General features: G+C 41.7%; 1 pseudogene; it reads left to right on the top strand.

The window, feature by feature from the left end:
* Positions 1 to 234: 234 nt before the first annotated feature.
* The window catches only part of LOC140532118 (L-lactate dehydrogenase A chain-like), a 51,327-nt pseudogene continuing 41,012 nt past the window's right edge, over positions 235 to 10,549 (top strand).

The following is a 10,549-nucleotide window of genomic DNA, read 5'->3' as shown; positions in this document are numbered from 1 at the left end:
GAGGTAGTGTCCTCAGTCCTAGACAGAAGGAGACATAATCCCCAGTTTAAAGAAGTTTATTTGGTGCTGAAAAACCTATGAGTAGACACAAAGGCTAGAGAGCTGAGGGGATTTAGGAAGGGAAAGATGCCCCATTGCTGGGGGAATCAAAGCCATGGAACTCTGGCAAAATTACCTTGGCTCACAAGTCCCCTACTGTCAGACCTGATACAGAGCTGTCAGCTATGCTGGTACATGGCCTTCCTGTCTGCTTCAGGAGAGGAAGGGGCTGCTCCCCCACACGGCAAGGGTCTGGGCTGGCTTCCACCGCCTGACAGACTTTATCTGAAACCTATGTCCAAAACGGAACCGACATCCCACCTGGGTATATGGGCCCAGCGCCATCTCAACAGATTGCAGCTTGGGTGCTGGGAAAATCTGTCTGTGCAGACAGCACTTGTGTGGGGATCACTAAGCTCCTGTACAGGGCCTGTTGAGCAAGTATGTGTCCCCAGCTTCATCTGCAAGGGCCAGAGGTGTGATTTGTCTCTGGCAGTTCAAAACTGCCTCAGTGACTGCCAGGAACATCAACCAGTCTGCTTGATATCAGTTTCATGTCAGTACAGGGGCACTATCCATTCCTGCATGTTGGTCCTGGAGGGTAACCCTAGAATAGGTGGGCACTGAAGGGCAGAATGAGCTATACCAGTGAGGCCACCCTGACAAACCTGGAGTCATACGTCCCAGAGTCTGCCAGAGGAGAAAAATACCAAAACAAACAGCTAGTGTAACTGTTGGGAGCACCAAATCCATTCAGAAGAAGAGGATATTGAGCTCACTTGCCCCACACCCATGGTCCCTCCCACAACAGCACCTGCAAAGGTCTTTGAGGCCTATGGGTCTACTCCCCAAGTCAAAAACTGAGGTACTTTTGGACTGCAGAAAGAGGCAGTGTTGAACAGTGGTTAGCACACTGAACTCACAGGCACAAGACTGGAGCTTGAAGTCTGGCTCTATTCCTTACTACTTATTTGTCTTGAAGCAAGTCCCCTTCCTGTCTCTGGGCCTCAAGGTGACCTATCAAATGAGGGATTAGATGGACCCATGGCCTCTGAGGTGTTCCAATAGCCAGACCATTGGGATGACAGGCCCTACTGGCTTTCTCTGTAGAGCAGAGCAGTTCTGGAATGTGCCTTTCAGTTCTGCCCATCTCATTGTAGGAAAAGTGTTTATATGCTGGTCCATAGGCACAGGAGGGGGATGTGGGGAAATTACAAGATGAGAGACTCAGCCTTGAGCAAAGTATGGGTGACATCCTAGGATCGTGGATTTAATTTTAAGCATGAATTTGGATGTATTCTCCCTCCTAGCTAATAATACCCCACTCCCACACCTTACCTTTTAAGTTGTCCGAGGGCAGAGATTGTCCCTTTTGCATTTGAATCCTCAGTGCTTGGAACTGACATATAGTAGGTGAAAGAGTAGGTGACCATAAATTTCTACTGATGTATTAACATCTGGCCTAAAAGTCTTCATTTAACAAATGAGGAAACTGAGTCAGAGAGCATATGCGACTTGCCCAGTAAGGGACAAAGCTGGCCCAAGCTGGGACACTTGGTTAGGGATGCCTCTGATCAGATGGTCCTTGAGGGCATTCCCAGCTTTGAGATTCTGTGATTCTAGGTAGCTGGCTCCATCAGCTTCGGTGGAAGTGCCCAGTGGGGGAAGTCTGAACCTCCAACCTCTTCAGCTAAATCTACTTCAGTCCCTTCTTACGCAAGGCTCTCCTAGCTGATTTTAGCCGTGATTGTGCCATAGAGCTAACCCGATTTCTCTAACTGCCTTTTTATCACACTCAGTCACCTGGCCACCGGGAGAATGGCTTTGTAATGACAGCAGAGTGATTCGCTTTCTTGGCTTAAGACTAAAAAGATTGCCTTTCCGCAGGCATTAAGATAATCACCGTTCTTTGTGGTTATTATAGACCCACCTGGTGTAGTGCAAACTATTGCCTTATTAGGCCTGCCAAATGTCTAACATCTTTACTTCCCCATCTAAAATTTCTACAGATTTACTGACAGAGCCCGAGAGCAGAGAGCTCGAAGTGCTGGCACCTTCAGGGGAAGCAGAACCAGGTGGGAGGTGGGGCCCTGTATTCCAGTCTGTTCCCACCAGAACCATGAAGCCTGAATGACCTGCACATCTGGTAACACCTGGGAAGCTTCCCATCTTGTGAGAGAGACAACATAGAAAGACCTAGTCTAGGGCACAGGACATCTGAGGTTCGGTCCAGTTTTGTTCCTTAGATGAAAAATGACTACAAAATTACAGTCTGTTAGAAAGAGAATTCTGAAAAAGGCAGAGAATCCCATCTCTCTCTCTGGAACTTCCTTTGTTGCTGTTCAGTCATTTCAGTTGGGTCCGACTATCCATGATTCCCTTTTGGTTTTCTTGGCGGAGGTTCTGTAGTGATTTGTCATTTCCTTCTCCAGCTCTTTTGACAGATGAAGAAACTGAGGAAAACAGGGTGAAATGACTAGCCCAGTGTCACATGGCTAGTAAGTGTCTGAGAGCAGGTTTGAACTTAGCTTCTTCTCTCTTCAGATCCTGTGTTCCAACCTTGAAGTCACCTAGCTGCCTCCTAGACAGACAGAGGTTAAGTGACTCACCTAACTCACGTTTTCCTCCCCCCAGGCCCAGCACTCTATGCCCAGAGCCATCTAGTTTCCCTGGGGCTTCAGTTTTTCCATATGTACCCCAATAGGAGTTGGACTGATGATCTCAAAGTCCTTCCCAGATCTAGGTTTCTGGTTTTTTCAGTCTTAAATGTGGTATTTTGGGCACATTACTTTCTTTCCTAGACTTAGTTTCCTTCTCTATAGCACAAGTATACTGTCTGTCTGGGCTGTCTGGAGGAAAGTACTCTGCAAACCATCCAGTGTCATAGACAGAACTTCTTGTGGATTGACTCCTTCAGATGATTCCTCCTGCAAATCATTTGCTGCATACAGTCAGTCAACATACATGTGGTGCACCCACTATGTGTATTAATCTAGGCTAAGTAAGATATGGGAGGGGGAATTCAGGAGGCAAGAACCCTAGGGCCAAACTTCAGGCTTGCCATTCTAACATTTATGAAGCACTGGTGTGCACACACCATTTAAAGCTTCGCAGAGCCCTGTTTGGAGGAATCTCATTTGATCCTCCAAGACACTGGGGAAGACAACTGTCATTGGAATTATCATTCTCATGCTGCAGATGAGGAGAGAGGCTCAGAGATGAAATGATTTATCTATAGTCAAAACAGCTAGAAGTGCCAAAGGCAGGATTTAAGTTCAGAACTGCTGACTGCAAGACCAACATGGTTTTCAGGCAGTTCATCAATCAATAAACATTTATTAAGCACCTATTATGTGTCGGGTATTATAACAAACACTCATTATAATAAACATTTCACAATGATTATCTCATTTGATCCTCAGAGCACAAACCCAATGCAACACAAACATGATCAGAAATCAGAATTCTGTTTTGTGTTATATTGCATCCCTCTTGGGTCATCACCAGAAATTTTACCACTGGGCAGTAAATTCTATTATTTTCAATCTTCTCATTTTTTCAATGAGTTTTAGATAGGAATAGGCCTGGGACAAGTCTCTATCCTGTAAGTAATCAGAAGTAGAACCTTGGAGGTACAGGTGTGAAGATTGCTGGACTTAGGTCAGGAAACTCTGAGTTCAAATGCCATTTCAATCCCTTCAATGCATGACCTAGGGCAAAGTGTTTATTCTCTCTCAGTCTCAGCATCCTCAAGTGTAAAATGAGGGAGATAATAGCACCTATTTCGCAGATGGGCTGTGAGGACCAAATGGAATAGCATACATAAAATGCATTGAAAATATAAAATGCAAAGTGATAGCTAATGCTAACTATCATCACCAGGATGACTACTTTGGCCACAGCAATTCATGGAGACTCTAGTTAACTCAGGTGAGGAAAGTTTGACATTTGAGTCTTTGGAAGGACTACCCACCCCATTGAAATATGGGAGTGTTTGTTTCTGAAATGTCTGCTCACATGCGATCAAATAAAAATTGAAATCAAGTGAGGTCATTCTTTTTTTTAATCAATGTATCATTCATTTATTTTTACTATTTATTAAAAAAAAACTTTGAGTCCTGAATTCTCTTATTCCAGACTCTCCCTCACCCATTGAGAAGGCAGCAAATGTGATGTCAATTATACATGAGAAATCATATAAAGCATGTTTCCTTGTTAGCCAAGTTGGAAAAAAAGCAAGAAAAATAAAGTGAAAAAATATGCTTCAATATGCATTCAGACTCCATCAGTTCTCTCTATGGAAGTGAATAACATTTTTCATCATAAGTACTTTAGAATTGTCTTGGATCATTGTATAGCTCAGAATAACTAAGACATTCACAGTTGATCATTATACAAAATTTTTGTTACTGTGTACAATGTTCTATGTTCCCCTCATTCTCCTTTCCTATATTAGTTCATATAAGCCTTCTCAGGTTTTTCTGAAATCATCTTGTTTGTCATTTCTTCTAGCACAATAATATTCCATCACAATCATACCATAACTTCCTCAGCTGTTCCCCAAATTGAGGGTATTCCCTCAATTTCCAATTCTTTGTCTCTATAAAAAGAGCTGCTATAAATATGTTTTTGCATATAGATCCTATTTAGGTGAGGTCATTCTTATAATGAAATACAAAGAGATCAATCACTGAAACAATTTACTAAGCACATGTTTTTTTTTTTTTCATCCATCCATAATCTCTTTGATGTGGCAAACCCCTCCAATGGTCCAATCCATTGACATTTTCTTATCTTGAAGGAGTTTTGTCCATAAATTATCCATGCATAAGAGTGGTGGGAAGAGGAGAATGAATGAGTGAATGCTATAACACTCATTGAATGCTTACTACACAGCATGCACTATGCTCCACTCTACAGATACAAACGTATGTTGAGAGGGTCTCTTACAATTGCATGAAATGAGTCATCTCTGACTCATACTTCTTGACTGGCTCACCTCCCTTTCTTGTCTTGATTTTCTCTGACAATTTCTTGTAAGCCTTTTTTTCTCTCTAATTCAAAACCTCACTCCATCCCACTCAAGTATCTCCCCATCAATCTTTGAATAAATACACAAATACATGCAAATAATATCGTACCTTTTGGGAGATATTCTACTTCAATGTTGACATTAAATGGAGGAAATGTATGATCATTATCCCAGATTTTCCAAGGAAGAAACTTAAAACCATAGGCATAAGGTAATTTTTCAGTGGTCAAACAATGAATGCCAGATCTTGGATTGAAATACAGGTCTTCTGATTCCACACCCAGAACTGTTTTCCATTACATTGGAATCCCTTCCAGTGTCTCATTATTTTGATCATGAAGTTAGGACTTCTCAAGCTGGAATTCAAGGGTGACTATAATTTGATCTCAGACTGTGTTTCCAGACTGAACATGCCCATATACTCCCAATCTGCATCCAGATTCACTGTTCCCTGATTAGATATCCTTCTGTCCCCATGTATATTTCTGTTTTATACCAACCTTAGAGTGGTGATTCCTTTTATGTATAGTGGACCTGATAGCAATTGCAATCTCTTCCAACTGTCAAATTCTGAGTTTACATTTACTCAAAGTTTCCCATACAGTCCACCTATAAGACCCTTTGCCTTCATCATTATTCTAAATCCCAAGTGTCCTTCCAGGCATAACTCCTCCTCCTCCTCCCATATTTTGCCATCCTAACCCCCTAAGTCTCTGCCGTGAGAGTCAGTCAACTCTATTCATGGAGACTCTTGGTTGGTGAGACAATGAGTTCCTGAAGGATTGGCCTATATCTTATTGTATGATGTATCCTCCACCTCCTAGGTATTAAACATAATGTTCATTAGTATATTAGTATTAGTTTATTAGATAGTGGAGATATTCCATAAACAACTGTTGGTTGACTTATTTATGATGAGCATGTGGCAAAATAAAATTAAGGAACTGGTTAATTTTATCTCTCTATGCCTTGCATCTGGTGCACAAAGTGGGCATTTAGTAAATCCTTATTGATTGAAGAATTCCCAATGGTTTCACAGATCCCCCTCAGTCAAATGAGGGACTATGGGTCTTTTGATGATGGCTAAGTTTCCCTCCAACTCTGACATTACATGATCCCATGATTCTGTGATTCTATAATGAGCAAAATTATCCTGGATAAATGCCTTTGAGAGCTAGAAAGAAAAATACATGTGAGTTTAGGAAGAAAGAAGATTGAGGGCAAATAAAGGGACTGATAGAGAATGGGCCTTTTTATTCAGATTTTTATAGATAGGAAATATTTCAATATTTAAAAATAAGAAAATGAGACATTCAAGGTTGGAAGCACATCTAAGAAAAATTCATATTGGTGGAATAGAACAGTGAGGAAATGATGTCTGGAACACTGCATTCAGTTCTGGACAGCACATTTGGGGAACTGTTGTGATAAACTGTGGAGGACGTCAAGGAGGGCAATAAGGATAGTGTAGGTGTGTGAAAATGACTAGATATCATGCCATATAAGCATAGGTTGACAACACTGTAACATTTAGTTTGGACAAGATAACTGCCTTCAAATGTCTGAGGGGTTATTAAAAAATATAGGGGTTTGATGTTTTTCTCCTTATGTTAAAGGGCAGAAAGAGGAGTGATGTGTACAGAACATGTACAGAGTCAGATTTCCTCCTTCAATAGATCTACAGATCTACAGAGACTAAATTAGTGTTTGTCATTGATGTGATAGAGGGGCTCAGGCAAAAGTTGGGTCCCTAAGGTCCCTTCCACTTCTCAGATTCTATGAGTATGTGCCATAGAGAGTTCTCCAACAAGATCGGTACAGAGTGGAGAGGGAAGCAATAAGATTAGGCACAGAAAACATAAAATAACAGCAGATTGTGGAAAGTCTTGAATGAAGGTGTTTGCACTTCCTAGGTATTATAGCTGCTATTGTAATATTTTCTCAACTTCCACTCATAGTGATGACATTCTCCAATAGCTCAAGGTTAGCCCTGAAGGGTTGTGGGTGTCTTTTCTAGTGTTATAACTCTAGAACACACCCCTCCAGTTTCCATCTCTTCATGATTATCAGTAATCAATTAGTTCAACTTAATTATCACTGAACAAAGGAGAATATTTACTAAAGTGATGTAGTAAAAAAAAAAAAAAGGTACAAATAATCTCTACAAAAGCCTGTACTATTTTCTCCCACAGTAATATTCAGAATCCAAGAAAGATTGGGCTCAAGCTTAGAGAGCACAAGAAGTAGACTAGGTAGTTCACAGCTTCTAGAAATTCCTTTTCTGGAGCCTTCAAAAGATCGAAAGATCACCGCCCTTAGATATGATATAATTTTTTTGGTGGGATTCTTGTAGAACCTTGAATCTGGGACCATCTGTCCTTGCCTACTAGTTCAGACATTCTTGTCAGCTGTTCCAGAGCTGCTTCTAGGAGGTTAATGGGAAGATTCTATTTTTTTTGTTTGTTTTATTTTTTTTAAATTTATTTATTTATTTAACTTTTAACATTCATTTTCACAGAATTTTGGGTTCCAAATTTTCTCCCCCCTTGTCCCCTCCCCCCATCCCAAAACACCGGGCATTCCAATTGCCCCCATCACCAATCTGCTCTCTCCTCCATCATCCCTCTCTGCCCTTGTCTCCATCCTCTCTTCTGTCCTGTAGGGCCAAATAGCTTTCTATACCCCTTTACCTGTATTTCTTATTTCCTAGTGGCAAGAACAGTACTCAACAGCTGTTCCTAAAACTTTGAGTTCCAACTTCTTTTCCTCCCTCCCTCCCCACCCCTTCCCTCTGGAAGGCAAGCAATTCAATATAGGCCAAATCTGTGTAGTTTTGCAAATGACTTCCATAATAGTCGTGTTGTATCAAACTAACTATATTTCCCTCCATCCTATCCTGTCCCCCATTACTTCTATTCTCTCTTTTGATCCTGTCCCTCCCCATGAGTGTTGACCTCAAATTGCAACCTCCTCCCCATACCCTCCCTTCCATCATCCCCCCCACGCTGCTTATCCCCTTATCCCCCACTTTCCTGTATTGTAAGATAGGTTTTCATACCAAAAGGAGTGTGCATTTTATTCTTTCCTTTAGTCGAATGTGCTGAAAGTAAACTTCATGTTTTTCTCTCACCTCCCCTCTTTATCCCTCCACTAATAAGTCTTTTGCTTGCCTCTTTTATGAGAGATAATTTGCCCCATTCCATTTCTCCCTTTCTCCTCCCATATATTTCTCTCTCACTGGTTGATTTCATTTTTTTTAAAAGATATGGTCCCATCCTCTTCAATTCACTCTGTGCACTCTGTCTCTATGTGTGTGTGCATGTGCATGTGTGTGTGTGTAATCCCACCCAGTACCCAGATACTGAATAGTTTCAAGAGTTACAAATATTGTCTTTCCATGTAGGAATGTAAACAGTTCAACTTTTATAAGTCCCTTATGACATCTCTTTGCTGTTTACCTTGTCATGCTTCTCTTGATTCTTGTGTTTGAAAGTCAAATTTTCTTTTCAGCTCTGGTCTTTTCATCAAGAATGCTTGAAAGTCCTCTATTTCATTGAAAAACCATTTTTCCCCTGAAGTATTATACTTAGTTTTGCTGGGTAGGTGATTCTTGGTTTTAGTCCTAGTTCCTTTGACTTCTGGAATATCCTATTCCACGCCCTTAATGTAGAAGCTGCTAGATCTTGTGTTATCCTGATTGTATTTCCACAATACTTGAATTCTTTCTTTCTAGCTGCTTGCAATATTTTCTCCTTGACCTGGGAACTCTGGAATTTGGCCACAATGTTCCTAGGAGTTTCTCTTTTTGGATCTCTTTCAGGAGGTGATCTGTGAATTCCTTAAATATTTATTTTGCCCTCTGGTTCTAGAATCTCAGGGCAGTTTTCCTTGATAATTTCATGAAACATGATTTCTAGGCTCTTTTTTGGATCATGGCTTTGAGGCAGTCCCCTAATTTTTAAATTGTCTCTCCTGGATCTATTTTCCAGGTCAGTTGTTTTTCCAATGAGATATTTCACATTATCTTCCATTTTTTTCATTCTTTTGGTTTTGTTCTGTGATTTCTTGGTTTCTCAAAAAGTCATTAGCCTCCATCTGTTCCATTCTAATTTTGAAAGAACTATTTTCTTCAGTGAGCTTTTGAATGTCCTTTTCCATTTGGCTAATTCTGCTTTTGAAAGCATTCTTGTCCTCATTGGCTTTTTGAACCTCTTTTGCCAATTGAGTTAGCCAATTTTCAAGGTTTATTTTCTTCAGCATTTTTTTGGCATCTCCTTTAGTAGGGTTTTTACTTGTTTTTCATGCTTTGCTTGCATGTCTCTCATTGCTCTTCCCAGTTTTTCCTCCACCTCTCTAACTTGATTTTCAAAATCCTTTTTGAGTTCTTCCATGGCCTGAGCCCATTGAGTGGGCTGGGATACAGAAGCCTTGACTTCTGTGTCTATCCCTGATGGTAAGCATTGTTCTTCCTCATCAGAAAAGAAGGGAGGACATGCCTGTTCATCAAGAAAGTAATCTTCTATAGTCTTATTTTTTTTTCCCTTTTCTGGGCATTTTCCCAGCCAGTGACTTGACTTCTGAATATTCTCTTCACACCCACTTCACCTCCAGATCCACTCAGCCAGCACTTGGGGTCTAAGATTCAAATGCTGCTTCCCATTCTCAGGGCTTTGGGCGGGGGTGGGGCTGCTATTCAGTGTGAGATCAAGGTCAGGTGCTCAGGTGGGGGCAGGGCCGCCTCATGGGCTCAGTTCCCTCAGGGGGTTTATGCAGAGACCTTCAACAATGGATCCAGGGTCCTGCCTGCTTGGGGAGCCCTGGTCTGCTCCTGCCTGCACTACCGCCTCCGGAGGGGGCCTCAATTATGGGGGCACCCCACTCCCCTCTCGACCCTCCAAAGAGACCCTCTTACCAACCCTTGTCACCTGTGGGTGGAGGGACCCGCATGGCCACTGGAGATTCTGTCCCTGAAGCCTGCTCAGATGCACTCCTCTCAATATCGCGTGGTCAAGGAGGGCTGGGCTCCACTCTGGGTCTGCAGCACGAAGGACCTTTTGTGAGACGTTTTCAGGCTCTGTGGAGCAGAAATCTCCTCCGCTGCATTGATCTTTGGCTTCTGCTGCTCCAGAATTTGTTTGGAGTTCTTTTTTACAGATATTTTATGGGCTGTAGGTTTGGAGCTAGCGTATGTGTGTCTTTCTACTCCACCATCTTGGCTCCGCCCCCCTGAAACTCAAAGTTTTAAGAACAGCTGTTGATTATTGTTCTTGCAACTAGGAAATAAGAAATATTTGGGATATAGAAAGTTATCTTGCCCTACAGGACAAAAGAGAAGATGGGGATAAAAGAAGAGAGAGATGTTAGAAGGGAAGGCAGATTGGTGATAGGGGTAATTAGAATGCTCGGTGTTTTGGGGAAGGGGGAGGGGAGTAATCAGGAGAAAATTTAGAACCCAAAATTTGATGGTTGATTGTTCAA

Source organism: Notamacropus eugenii, chromosome 3, assembly GCF_028372415.1.
Source record: "Notamacropus eugenii isolate mMacEug1 chromosome 3, mMacEug1.pri_v2, whole genome shotgun sequence".
NCBI lineage: Eukaryota > Metazoa > Chordata > Mammalia > Diprotodontia > Macropodidae > Notamacropus > Notamacropus eugenii.
The sequence above is the reverse complement of the archived record's forward strand: the minus strand, read 5'-3'. Positions and strand labels throughout refer to the sequence as shown.